This window comes from Cryptomeria japonica, chromosome 1 (genome assembly GCF_030272615.1).
Source record: "Cryptomeria japonica chromosome 1, Sugi_1.0, whole genome shotgun sequence".
Classification (NCBI taxonomy): domain Eukaryota; kingdom Viridiplantae; phylum Streptophyta; class Pinopsida; order Cupressales; family Cupressaceae; genus Cryptomeria; species Cryptomeria japonica.
This window is the reverse complement of record NC_081405.1, coordinates 366,237,045-366,252,337: the sequence shown is the minus strand read 5'-3', so window position 1 is coordinate 366,252,337 and position 15,293 is coordinate 366,237,045.

Below are 15,293 nucleotides of genomic sequence, written 5' to 3'. Positions count from 1 at the left end.
ACAACAACTCTCTTGGTTTAAACAACATAGTTTCTAGTCTAAACAACAACTCTCTTGGTCTAAACAACAACTTTCATGGTTGAAACAATAAATCTCTTAGTTTAAACAATAGAGTTCTTGGTCTAAATGTCAGCTCTCTTGGTATAAATGTCATCTCTCTTGGTCTAAACGTCAGCTCTTCTGGTCTAAACGTCAACTTTCTTGGTCTAAACGTTAGCTCTTCTAGTCTAAATGTCATCTCTCTTGGTCTAAACAATAGCTCTTTTGGGTTGAATGTCAAATTGCTCATGTTTCAACACTAGATCTCCTAGTTTGCACTTGCTGGGTCTAAATATCAGTCATCTGAGTCTGAAAATAAAAAAGTTAGGTCAAAACAACAATCTCCTAAGTTAAACCACCCAATTTGTTGAGTCTAAACATCACTGTTTTGAACTTTAGAGTCACTGCACTACAAAATAGCATTTTTGGTCAATATAGCAACATTTCTGGTTATTATAGCAGCGTTTCTGGTAAGTTTTTCAGTGTTTCTGTTTAGTTTGTCAGCGTTTCTCATTAGTATAGCAACGTTCTTGGTCAGTTTGTCAGCGTTTATGGCTAGTTTGTTAGTGTTTCTGGTTAGTTTGTCAGCATTTCTAGTCCATATAGCAATGTTATGGTAAGTATAGTAGCATTCTTGGTAAGTTTAGCAACGTTTCTGGTCATTTTGTTAGTGTTTCTGGTAAACTGCACCAAAATCAGAGAACAAAAATAACCTACTTCTTAGACAGTCAAACATAGAGACTAGGTCATGTTCTTGAGTCACTCAGTCAGGTTATCTTTTGTTAAAACAAATTCAAAGGTAGACACACTAAGGTTCTCAAGTATTCATCTCCAACAAGTTTAAGATCTAACATCTCAAAGTGCAACATCACACCTTCTTTGATGAACTGATCACTCAAAACATAATTTCTCATTAGGATCTATCATCCTCTATCACGAAACTACAACGTTTGAACATGATAACCTTGTCCCACATTGTAGGATATATAATTCCTATTGCACTTGGTTTTTATCAAAATCAGCATCATTGCAGTCCAAACTAATATCCAAAAACTTACAAATCTACAAATACTTGAATTATCTTTTCATATCATATCACTCTGTCATACCTACATTGATAGTTGGTCACTTATCAAAACACCTTCTAGACAATTGGATCCTTGCACAATATTCAACACATGTGTATGCCCATTTTAACTAGAGCACATAGATGAAAGATCACATAAACATAAATAGAAACATTCGAAATAGCTGAAGATCATAGAAACATGGAATACCAAAGCAAAATACAAGAAGAAGACATAACAGGTCAATATATTAGAGAAATCAAACAAGTCCAAAATCAAAAGCCAACTATGTCAAAACCTCACAAGGATTCAAATGCATCTCCAAAGAAAGGTGGCTCTTTTATGCAACTCTTAAATAGATCCCTAAAGGATTTTGTTGAGGAAGATCAAAATTGTGCACCTATGTCTAGCAATGGCTCATTCCCCCATAAGAAAATTTACTCTCCAAAGGCATCTATTCCTACACCTCTTAAAAACTTGCAAGAACCTTCCATAGCATCCTCACCAAACAATACACCCAAGGATGAAGTTCCCCAAGGGATATCCATAATGGCCATCAAACCTATTTCAGAGGACCCTATTCAAAGCCCATCTCCTTCATATCTAAGAATTGATTCCTTGCAACATCCCCATAATGCTACCTTGCAAATTGAAGTCCTCATTCATAGAACACTTGTTAAACATGTCCTAATAGATGGAGGAGCTAGCCTAAACATTTTATCATTGAGTCTTATTTGTGCTCTAGGTTATTCTGAAGATGCAGTTGATCCCCCAAAAAAGATCACATTCAAAGCATATGATGAAGAAGAGCGTTCCTCTAAAGGAATTGTGATATTACCCATTAGAGTGGGACCTTTTCAGAAAGACACGGCATGCCAAGTCCTAGACTTGGATTTATTATACAACATACTCTTGGGAAGACCCTGGATACATGACATACAAGTTGTTCCATCAACATATCATCAGTTCCTAAAATTTCTCTACAATGGGTAGGAAATCATTATCTTAGCAGATTCAAATCCATTTTAGTACTGTAGTAATCTAAAACAAGCTCAAGAGGTCATTGTTCCTCATAATAGGGAGGCATCATCTTCGAACACACAATCCAAAGAAAAATCGTTTGTCTAAATTTGTCAAGTATGGAAAATCAAATGTAGTTAAGAGATCAAGGGAATGAAGAATATTCGCTATCACGATTACCACTTTCTCCTAAATCTTATGGAAAACCATCAAACTCTAAACAACAACCAATTGTGAAACATATTCTAATATTTGATGGAACATTTGTTAGTGCTGGGACCTTATCAGAGGAAACAAAAGACAAAGATGTGCTACAGTGGCTATACAAGGATGAAGAAGTCCAACAAAAGATCAACAATGCTAGAATACCTACAGAAAAGTATGGAAAAAGATTTAACATCCTTCAAAAAATGGGATACACTGGAGCAGGTCATGTAGGAAAAAGAAAAGAAGGTATCTTAGAACCTATCCAACCTCATACTCAGCAGGCTATAGACAAATCAGGCTTAGGGTATGGACAAGTTACTCTACCAAAGAACACATCTTCTAGCCAACAACAAGATGATTATGAAAATAGACAAGAACAACTTTCAATTGAAAGGGAAGAAACATCTACCAAGCAATGAGAACAAACAAACATGAAATGACAAAAGAAGCAAGCTTCTTATCAACAAGAAAAACAAACTAAAGGTACCTCCCAAGTAGCATTAACTCTCAATCAAAACAAGCAAGAAGCCAGTACAAATCAAGGAGAGCTGATAGCAAGGTTTACAGAACTCAATCTCAGTCCATAAGAAGCTGAATATGAGAGAAGAAAAGATATAGCAAGAAAAATAGAAGAAACAAAATAAACGATATATGAACAAATCTGTAGATTGTAAGCTGCAAGTGAGACAAATTATAATGAATGGGAATGGGATTCCTATCATTCTGAATAATCAATTGAAGAAACTTGCTTTGAAGAAGACGTAGGAGTTGATGTAGTTCATACGCATGCATGGAAAATGTTAGGAACTAGCCCACTTGAATTAGAATCACATACGGCTGACTTGGGCTTAATCAAGGACAATCAGGAGCTACTTGCATGAGGTCATTCTAATGAGAGTACCATTCTAGACATTGAAGTACATATCAAAAACTTTGACATCTCTATCATGACCCTTAATACCCTTGAAACATCACAAACTGAGGACCCCTTACCTCTAATCCACCCTGAACTTATTGATTGGGAAAATGAAAGACATACTACCATTGATACCTTTCCTAATGACCATGCCATATCCTTATATCTTAATGCAATCAAACTCACAACAAATTTCACCAAGAATTTCAACAACTCATCTTCCAATCAAGTGGGTGCCAAATCTCCCAGTCGCAAAAAGGAAAATAAAGAAAAAAATATCAGGTCTAATGCTGAAAACCATTTATTTTCAACATTAGACCAAGAAAAAGTAAAAAGAAAGGATACATCTAATGGTGAAAACCTCCTCGATGTACTGAAAGATGGGAGATTTGACACTTTACCTGAGTACTATCAAGAAAGATCATCCATATTGATCAAACCAACAGAGGCAATTAACATTGGGATAACAAAGCAAGCAAATATTCTACATCCAACAACTTCTCTATCAGAACAAGAAATGCAACAATATATGGAATTCTTCAAATGATGTCAAATCAACTTTGCCTCGTCATATGTAGACAAGCCAGGATTGGATCAAGAGCTTATTATGCATCACTTAAATGTCAGTCTAGGAGCCAAACTAGTTAAATAGAAATTAAGGAAGATGCATCCTCATATCGCTCTTCTGGTCAAAGTAGAACTAAAGAAATTACTGGATGTAGGATTCATCAGACCTGTAGCATATCCTCAATGGGTATCAAACATCGTTCTTGTTTCCAAACCAGATAAAAGTATCAGAGTAATACACAGACCTCAAATATCTTAATAATGCATGTCCAAAGGATGACTTTTCTTTGCCTAACATTGACATCATTGTGGATTTAACTGCTGGACACTCCATGTTTTCTCTAATGGATGGTTTCTCTGGATATAATCAGATTAAAATAACACCTAAAGATCATGAAAAGACAACTTTCACATGTCCATGGGGTACTTTCTGCTGGACGTCATGCCATTTTGACTAAAGAATGCAGGTGCTACATATTAGAGAGCTATGACAACGATATTTCATGCCATGATGCATACATTCATGGAAGACTATGTGGATGACATATTGGCCAAATCATACAACAAAGAAGAACATATAGGGATACTAGAGAAGATCTTTGACCAATTAGAATAGTACAAGTTATGGCTAAATCCCAAGAAATGTGCCTTTGGTGTCACTTCAGGTAAGCTATTGGGATACATTGTTTCAGCTAGAGGTATCTGTGTAGGGTAAAAAGTAAGATTAAGTATGGAAACCCCAATTCCACTCTCATACACACTCATGGAATACGAAAGAGCCTAGGGAGGCAACACATGTCAACTACTTCTTATGAGAAAGTGAGAGTCATGGATTACCACTTAGGTTTTATATTCCTTTGCTGTAAATGAGAGAGAGGAATGATGCAAAATGCAATCTAATCTAGAAAGAAAATAAGCAAGCAAATCCTAATCTGAGAATACAGATCAAAGAACAACTGATACTCTGTTGAAAAGTACAAATCAGAAGGGAAAATTAGAGGTGCACCTGTGTCTAAAATATGAGCAGAAATGGCTAGGACCAAGGTGCCACTCCACTGTCCTGATTCTACAATTTTAGAGTTGTAACTGACAGGAGGGATTCTGAGACCTATGAGTTGTTGTTCAGCCAAGTCCTGCTGATAGAGGGCAGGACTAGGGCACCACACCCTATCCTTGATAGGTTTATTGTACTTCTGAAGTTTTTGTGTGATGTAGATACCTGTTCCAGACCTGTACCTGCTTCTAGATTCATGTTTCTACACCTACAATCTGAAAAGGGAAGGTTTGGGGTGGCTATATAGAGTTTTTTTGTAGTCAAACCCCCATGTTGGTGATTTCCACCTCCACAAATAGCCAATAATGTATTGAAAATGTGTGTGTAAGAACCTTGTGTATATGCAATATCCTAAGAATGAAAGTAAACAACCTAGAACAACCCTAACGAGTAAACCCTAATTGTTTAAAATTGACAAAGTAAATGCTATAAATCCACAATGCAAAGTGATCTAAAGCATGAATATGAATCAAAATGAAGCTTATGCAAAGATCTGAAAACAACATGAAACCATACCCAACCCAAAGGGAGAGGTACAATCCAATTGTCAATCGGTGATCTCCTATTGTTCTTCTACATCTTCAAAAGCCCCCAATTGATAAAATGATACTTGATGAATGCTTGATGGATGAATGTTGAATGTTATTGAAGATTTAAAAGATCTACTCTTTCACTGCAAAGAAGGCTCTAAAACTCCAAAAACCTGCCCTTAGATTCTTAGAAGAAGACCCCTTCAAATGAAGAAAAAGAGCTCTTAAGTATGAAACCCTAGATCTTAATTTCATGTTTAGGTAGATCTAGGATTTGAATTTCCCGCTAATCTTTTAGGGTTAAGCATTATCATATCATAGGATTGTGCTCCCAAAATTTTGGGAAAAAAGCCATGGACCATGTGCATTCCCGCCACGGTCTGACCAAATTTTCATTGAATTTTCAGGGCTGTTAGATATGATGATATTAGAGTGCATCCCAAAGTTACAACTGATTTCAAGATGTTTTGATATGCGAAATCGGGCCTAAACGATCAAAATAAGACATAATTGGGGTTTATGATAAAATGATTCATTGGAGAAAAAATATGAAAAGGGGCACACTTAGGGTAAAGGGCCCAACTTTGTAATGTGTAAAGTGATGAGACATGACCTTAGATTTAATTAAATTAATTAATTAAATGCTTAAAGGGGAATGAGAAATGCAAGATGCAAAACACACGAAGGCGGGTGCTAACCTAAGTGTGAAATTGTACCACCCTAGCAAGGGTATACAATTTACAACACTATATTTAGCCCCTAGTTTAGAGGTCATATGAAACTACATGCATATGCAAGCTAAAGTAGAGAAAAATAAACATCATTTGAAAAAGGATATATCTATAAGTTGTCGAACGAAGCCCCTAGCGGTATCTACAGTACATAGTTAGGAACCACACCATACAAAACCACATTTGAGATCACAAAATCACCTAATTCTTACTAAGGAAGATGATTAAATTTGCGAGTAGCTATATGCCCCCCTGTTTCGACTTGCTTATTTGTGAGGTGAAACAAGGGCATCATGTTTTCCACAATGAATTGTGATAAAGATTGTGATGAAGAAAGTTTACAACAAGGCTTGATTACTCATCCAAGTGTATTATGGAACTAATATAGAGCAAGAGGAATATATCATGATTCCAATGCCACCAACGGTGCAAGAATCGGAGCTTCCTAGCTCAAGATATAATAGATTGAAGAAAAAGTGTACAAATTAGGGTTTTAACTTAAAAACATAAAGTCAAAAGGTGCATAACACATAAATATGAAAATGACACCTTCATTTGTCACTTTATAACTTTTTGTCACTATTCACTATAGAGGAGTCCACATACAAGTCATCATGCCTCCACGCTGACCTGAGCGACCTACGCGGATGTAGATCTTGTTCTAGTCCATACTTGACAGCTATTCGCTTGACCAGGTGAGTTGAATTTCCCTTGACTCCATTTGACTTTGTCATATTTTCATAGTTTTCATAAGTGATGATGTCATTGCCTAGTCTGGGCCGGGATCCACCCTTTGGACACCTAGGGGTCATAGGGCGCCATGGTCCCAAGGGGCCGCTATGGTTCCCTCTAGGTGCCATTTTCTAAGTAGGGTGCCATGGTCCCAGCCCTGGTCCACACAGGGAGCCCCGGTCCCTGTTAGGGGTAACCAACGACGACACTAGATCAGATGCTAAATGATAGGAATGATAGAGTGATTGCTTTGATTAGATGATGATAGATGATTGATCGATTACTGATGAGAGATTTCTTTGTGTTTTGTAGACACTACCATACATCCACAGGAATACCATCAGTCTCACCTTTTAGAGTCTTCGGGAGTAGGTCCCGAGACTGACAACAGGGGGGAGGGATTTGCTACATGTAGTGGGCTCGTGGGATGCGATGACCTTGTTGGCCATTTGATTCCATTCTGCTATGTTGATGGCACTTATGGAGAGGTGGGATGTAGATACCTCAACATTCTCACTACCAGTGGGGGAGATGACAATCACCCTAGAGGATGTATACCGCATTGTATGCCTACCCATCAGAGATATCAATCCTACTGCACAGAGGAGTATTATAGGAGAGAGTAGGTCTATGCTATGGGGAGAGTGATATGCATCAAGATGAGGGGTTATATTATGGTTAGCTGGCTCCTACAACCTATAAACGAGGTTCCATTAGTGAGGTGACTCATGATTGCGACCCTTGCATTAGTTGTAAGCCCCAATGGGTGTGACACACATATGCATAGATGACTCATCTACACCATACGAGCCATGGAGAGACATAGGAGAGTATACTCTTGGGGTTGGAGAATGTTTGCACATCTCTATCATGACCTTGGAGAGTATGTGTTCGGACATGGATGTAGCCTTCTGACATGCACACTACTACAGGTGTGGATGTTTGAGCATATCACATGCACTAGACCTGGTGGAGCCCCCATAGAGCTAGTCCTAGAGTAGCCTAGGGTATATGCTTATCCTCTTACCCATGAGTGGCGATTCGATGATCTCTTGTATTGGAGGTTTAGCATGGATAGATTGACAGCGGACGAGATCATATGGAGACCCTACCTCAGGATGTCCATGTGGGTAGGGTTACGCATACAAATGTTTGACATGTAGAGGAGCTATCTACTAGAGGGATGGTATAGCCACATAGTTGTTCCTTTCTACTTCAACCGAGTTCGACAATAGTTTGGGTTCGAGTAGTCACTTAAAAGATTGTGCTTTAGGCCTTCAACCCAATAGACACCATCAGCACTGCTCTTCCCATTAAGAGAAATAATTCCCTTACCTTTAACCATACAGGGTGAGTCATTGCCAAATTTGACAACACCACCATCAAATTCCTTCAAGGAAAGAAATTTGCTCTGATCATCGGTCATGTGATGTGAACAACCACTATCAATGATCCAATCATCAGAGTTATCCATTCTAGATACTAGTGCCTTTTGATATGATGTTTCTTCCTTTATAGCTACAAACACAATATCTTCACTAGCATCATCATCAGATTCTTCATCAGTAATACCACTGTCAATATCTACAAGACAATCTCTCTTGCCTTTACCCTTATACTTCTTAAAATTGTCTCTCTTGTATTCATTTTCATCATTAGGGCAATTGCCTGTTATATGACCAATCTTGTTGCATGCAAAACATTTTAAAGGTAGCTTACCTCTATATTTACCAGTGCCTTTAGGGAGTCATTTTGACAACAAAGCTTCAAGTTCCACTAAGCTGTCTTCATCATCAACATCTCTGCTGGATCTAGATTCATAGCTATGGTCTGTATCTCTACTTCATCTCATAGATGAGTTAGAGACAAAAGCTCTGAATGCAGATTTTGATTTCTGTACACTACCATCATAGCCATTTAGTTAAAAAGCCATAAGTTTGCCAATAATAGAGTCAAGAGTTATCTTTGTCTTGTCAATGGATTTCACCTCTTGAATAGTTGCAACTCGGATAGCATAGACTAGTAGCAGGGTTCTCAATACCTTACTGATTACTGTGACATCTTCCACTTTCCCTCTTGCACTCTTTTATCTCTCCAACTATCTCTTTAATCATTTGACCATACTGCTGGATATTCTCACCTTCAGACATTCTCATGTCATCAAACTTTCCTCTTAAACTCTCTTCTTTGGCAATCTTGACATGTTCATCACTGCTATAAATCTCTTCTAATTTCTTCCATACTTCATATGCAGTTTCAAGACCATGAACATCTACATATTCAACATCAGACATGGAGCTGATAATAGCCTCTAATGCCTGATGATTTTCTTGTTGTTCTTTCTTTTGATCATCAGTCAGGGGTCCAATAGGTGTAATATACTTATTTTCAATATGATCCCAATACTGACTACCAATACTCTTAATGTAAATCTTCATTCTGTCACTCCATATTCTATAGTTATGTTTGTTGAACTTCAGACCTTCTTTCTTCATCATGATCTACAATATCTTTTCCTCAAGCTGTTAGGCTTTTAGATTAAGAGGACCTGAGATGCTCTGATACCAATTGATGGTATGATGAAAGAATAAGTATCTGGCAGAATACTGAGAGGAGGGGAGGGGGGTGAATCAGTATATTAAAAAACTAATACAAAGTTCCCAATCTCAAACTTAGTCACACAAGGTAAACATATCTCAGTCAAGATCAACATTCAAAAGAATACTTGACATCAAACGGTTTAACCGTTATGACAACTTAATAGTAAACAACTTCAATCTTGTAAACATCAACAATGCTTAATCATAACTCAACATATTCATCTTTCAAGGCTTCTACTTATCATGCCTTATCAAAAGTTAATCAAATCAACAAATAAGATCATAACCACAAAAGCATTCACCACTTGACACAAATGTTTATACATGGAAAACCCAAATAGGTAAAAACCACGGTGAGATGAAAATCACAAGGATAGCTATCTAAACTCTTCTGAAGTTCGCCTTGTTAGGAGCCAAGCTGTTAAATATTTACAATAAGTGTTGTTAAGAACTAATTCCAGTTAGGAATCACTCGGTTAGGGGATTTACAAATATGCCTTGATGAAAAGCACAATACCTTGTTAGGAGTAACCTCGCTAGAGGATTTAAGAATCCAATCTAATGGACCACCTTGTTAGAGGATTTAATGAGTAACCAAGCTTGTTGGAGCTTACTCGGTTAAGGAATTTCACTTCTGCTGTAATTGTTAGAAAACAACAGGTTTTCTTGATTTGTCTGAGTAGCACTACGTTTGTTTGATAGGATCCTTCTAAGCTTCAATCTGCCTTCACTCAAAGTGTAGATCCATTCACTGGTTAGGCAACTACACACTCAATAGGTTTCAATCAATTTTGCCAACACCCTTTTACAAACAACTTCATCAACCTTAAATACAAATCAGTTAGGTCGATAACACAACAAAAACCTAATTCTCATCATCAAAATTACAAACAAGTCAGTACAATCTTGACCGTTAGAAATCATGACAATCTCTTCATATTCTTCAAGAAAATTCCAACCGCTCCATGATCATTGCTTCATCGGACTTTGTAACTCATCACGCATTGTCCATTAGATGCAATCCACTTTTCTTCTTCCCTAGACAATAACTAAACATGCCAAAACAATTTGAACTTATCCTCATACAATGATCACACGTGTCTCCATCATTACCACTCATCAGATAATAAACCAACAAACTTGATCGGTTAGGGTTTAACAACTGATAGGGTTTACTGACCTTACATTGCATAGAAAGGTTTAACCCTTTACACCAGTTCACCGGTTCAACTCACAAACTTTTACATACCGGTTTACAACGTCTTCCACAAAGCTCTTCTTATCAGTTACTAGGCAATATCAAAAACAACAATATGAGCAATAACATGAATACCATTACCGGTTCAATTGACATCAATGACAACATATCATTAATGCAATCTATATGCAAAATGCCAACAAACTCAAAATGCCAACAGACCCATCTTTTTTTGCATGTTAGTTGAAAGATTGTATTTAGTACAAGGACATAATATTTTATTTATAAAACATGAGCCGACCTTTATAACCAAATGATAAACAAATAGGAACATTAAATTTGAAAGATCAAAGGTGCATACTACTCCAAAGTTAGTTAATGTGGATGAACCTTATGGTTTTATTTGAAATGTTGAGATGAGTTGAATTTTGTAAAAGTTGTTGATAAATGCCATCAAGGATTTTGTGGTTGGCATTTCATGTTAACTACTCACAAAATTATGAAATATATATTATTTAAAGAGATGTATAAGTTTGTAAATTGGTGTGATTAGTGTTAGAGATTGTTTGGTAATTTTGTAGGTGCATTCCCCTTATCACTATTTTAGCATATGTCAATTACAATAGTGGGTATAAACTTTAAAGGGAGATAACAAAAAAAACCAGTAGATTTAGGTGGATGTTGGTGGCCATTAATTATTTTACAGAACGGTTAGAAGTAATTCCTACAAGAAATGCTACCTCAAAACCAGTGATAAAATTTCTACGAAATAATATAACTAGCAATACCTATATTCATATGAATGTATGTAAAATACATCAAAAGATATCATTTTAAAAATAAATTATAAGTATGTTAGGGTTAGGGATTTAAAAATAACAATATCAATCCTTTGTAAAATAAAGTGATATTTTCAAGTATTGAATATACTAATGATAATAATTGTAAAATAAAGTGATATTTTCAAGTATTGAATATACTAATGATAATAATAAAAGAAAATCTTTGGTAAAAAGTTGATGTAACAAAAAAATTTATATGAATTACTTCACCCAAGATTAAAACTTTCCACTGTAAAAAGTACATGTAACTATATGGACCTCCTTATAAAGGAGAATAAAAGAATGAATATGCTCACCCCTGCAAAGGCCATCAACCAATGGCTTACAATCGTTTCCTATCACTATGGCTTGAATGTTTTCCAGAGTGTAATTACCTGCAAAAATGATAAGAAATTAGTGATATAGATAACTTCACTGTACCTTTCTCACTTTCACAACTTTATTTTCTGACTCTGCCTTGGTTCGTGATTGTCTATGTTGTAAAATTCCATGGTATTGTTTTTCATTGACATACACAAGCTCTTCTTCTGTTTTAAGTTGCAGAGAGGCACTCCAACCATGTGAGGATGGATCTATTACAAAATATCCAAAATGTCAGTTACAGAGGAAAATGTTTTTATAGATGGATCCTAATCTCTAGGGAAAGAGTAATACTGGAAGAACGGTGGTTCGATTCATTCTTCATTATCGTCATCCCACTCTTATGTCTAACCATCACTTACGTAATGCCAGCTGCCTGAGTTGTAATTGTTGCAATTTCTTTCATCCCCACTGACCATGTCACTGAGAACATTAAAATAAATCATTATTAATGGTAGTGGTTGAAGGACGTCAAATTTATGTAAAATATGTTTTTGTTTATTGATGAAAGTCTCTCAGCATAATTAGTATATCTATATTTAAAAAATATAGGTGAATTATGTCGAGAGATATCTTATAATAGAAAGGAATCTGAATGTAACAGTTTCATATAGTTGGAGACAAGTGGCGAGAATTCTATTTTATTTGGAGTAATAAAATAACACCTCCACAAAAACCAAAAGATGATATATTTCACACATTTGTCCATTATTTGAATGTCAAATTGTTTCAAAATTGAATTTTTGTTTATGGATATTTTGATGTCATTGTAGATGCCCCTCAACATAATTACCAAATTTGGAGTGTCATTTGAAATAATTACTATTACGTTTTATATCCAAAGATTTTATTAATGTGTGGTCACCATATGAGATTGCATTAACATATTAATCTCCTTATCTTATGTAGGGAAATAGACAAGGTGAGTCTTGTAACAAAAAACATCATTCATCCTCTTATCATTTGTAGGGAAATGGACAAAGATGAGATGGGATGATAAATCAAAATTTGTTGTTTGGGCACATAGAGTGACACATAAGAAGGCTACTATAAGGAGTCCATTTGAAGCATTTTATTGCATGGAAGCCAAGTTACCACTCAACCTTGAGTTACTAGTTTTTTAGGGGAAGAAGTAGACACCATTTCTCAAAGGGTGCATGATTTGCTTGAGCTTGAAGAAATAAGAAGGGTTGCCCATTAAAGTAGCTTGTTAAGATAAAAAAATGAAATACCGCTTTGAAAAGAGGGTTGTGAAGGGAGAGTTACAGAATGTAGCCTTGTTGTTATGTAAAGTTCTAGGTCTAAGACAAGGGAAAGATTAAAAAACTTGATGCCCTATAGATTGGTCCCTGCCAAGTTATTGAGGAACATGGACAAGGAACTTTTTATTTTAAGAGTTTGGATGAAGATTTCATAGATTATAAATTCATGGTTAATACGTTAAGCATTACTTCTCTTGAGGGCGAGGTTCTCTTGACCTTTGTATACTATTTATTTCTCATTGTTGTTAGTGTTTTGTCTTGTAATTAGTGTGTCATGTGTGTCTTTGTGTAGTTACAGTCCTAGTTTGGCCACAATGAAGTGTGTTTATCCTAGTCCACCCTTTTGTCTTTTTTGATCTACTCGTAGAGATTTATAGATCCTTGTTGTGCCTACAAGAGCCACACATCCCCAAAAAGAGCTAATGTTGACACCCTATTTTTTTTCTTTCTTTTATCCATTTTTCCTATGTTTTGTACATGTTGTATTGTGCTAGCCCATCATTTATTACCAAATTAATTTAATTTAAGTTAATATTTCATGATTTAATTTTTTCCTAATTGCCACTCTATGAAATCTCCACTGTCCTCACTAGTGTCCACTCTATGAAATCCCTGTTGTCGCTACTAGTGTCCAAGGTTTAAGAAATCTAAAATGTGTTGGGTGTGTTTGTGTGATTTCCTTAGGTTTCTAAAATTTATTAGGGTTATAGCTTTTGGGGTTGTGTGCCCTGGTATGCCATCTCAACCATCTTTTCCTTTCCTTTGATCATTATTATTGAGTTATTGGACTTCATCCTCTAGGTATACCTTTTCCCTTACTCCCAACATCTTAAACCTTTGTCATCAAATTTTTTTGGTCTTTCAAATTAGAGTTTTGGACCATACCTTACCCGGGTACCTTATTTGGACCCTCCCCTACTCCCAACTCATAACTCGATGTCTTTTGCTACGTATTATATTTGAGTTAGATTTGCAGGCTTTCTTCTACTTGAATACCCTTCCATGTTACCCTTGACATCATGATTCCTTTCCCTCTAGAAGCTTCCTAAAATATATTCGTCAAAATTTGGACTTTCCCCTATTGTCACGCGTTCTTTGCCAACTCTAATCCATTGAATCTTAAACCTTTTACTAAGTACTCTTTTAAAATAATTCTTTTAACCTTCCTTCTCCCTTGGTACCTCTCATAAGGTATGCCTGACTCTCAACCTCCAACATTTTTAGACTCTCTTCTCTTTTCAAAGTTGTTCATTTAGACTTCCTTCAGGCTACATACCTTAATGGCACAAGCTCTTCTTCGCTCTCAATTCCCACTACCGCAACCAAAGGCATCAGACATGCCTTATCCCACACCCTTAAAGTCTACAACTTCCATGCTTTTTATTGTTCAAACCTATACATCTTAGGTCACCATGAATGGTCTGATATGATGCAATAACCTTTCAGATCATATTTTTTACCCAAAATTATTATTTACCAAAATGGACACAAATTCATATATTTCCAACAACTAAAAAAGGGGTAACCTTGACTATGTTTTTAATGTAGCGTGTGAAGCTTAGCCACAATTTCAACAAACTTTGCAATCACTTTCTCAGCTTGCACTCCTAAATTAGTGATGATATTAATGATATAAACACCTTAAAATTGAGGAAAAACATTCTCTTCATGTTTTTCCCATACATCTAGGTGAATTCGTAATGTGATTCATGATGCAACTTTAAGAAAAATAGTTTATGATAGGCATGGGTACCCTATAAGACATATCATTTTTTGAGCTTGAGAATTTATTATAGATTTTGAAATATATCTAGGAATAAAATAATCAATCATGCACCATTTGAGAGGATGACCTCCAAAAATAGAAAATTGAGTAGTTGTAGAGCTAGCAAGAAGAAGATATTGGAGGAAGCCCAATGGTTTCATTTTTTCTAGTTCTATAGAGTGTAATATTGGGATTGTATTGATGTGGGTTTGTTTAGAATATGCAACATAACCATCATAAATTTGAAGAGTTGGTGTAAATAGTAGATCCAACATTGTACAAGTGTCTCCAAGAGTTTTATGTGTTATTAGGCTTTGATGAGTTGGTCAGCTAGAATCCTACAAAATCCTTCCAAAACATTTGAATTGTATTTTCTCAAGCTCAATCAAAATATATACATATT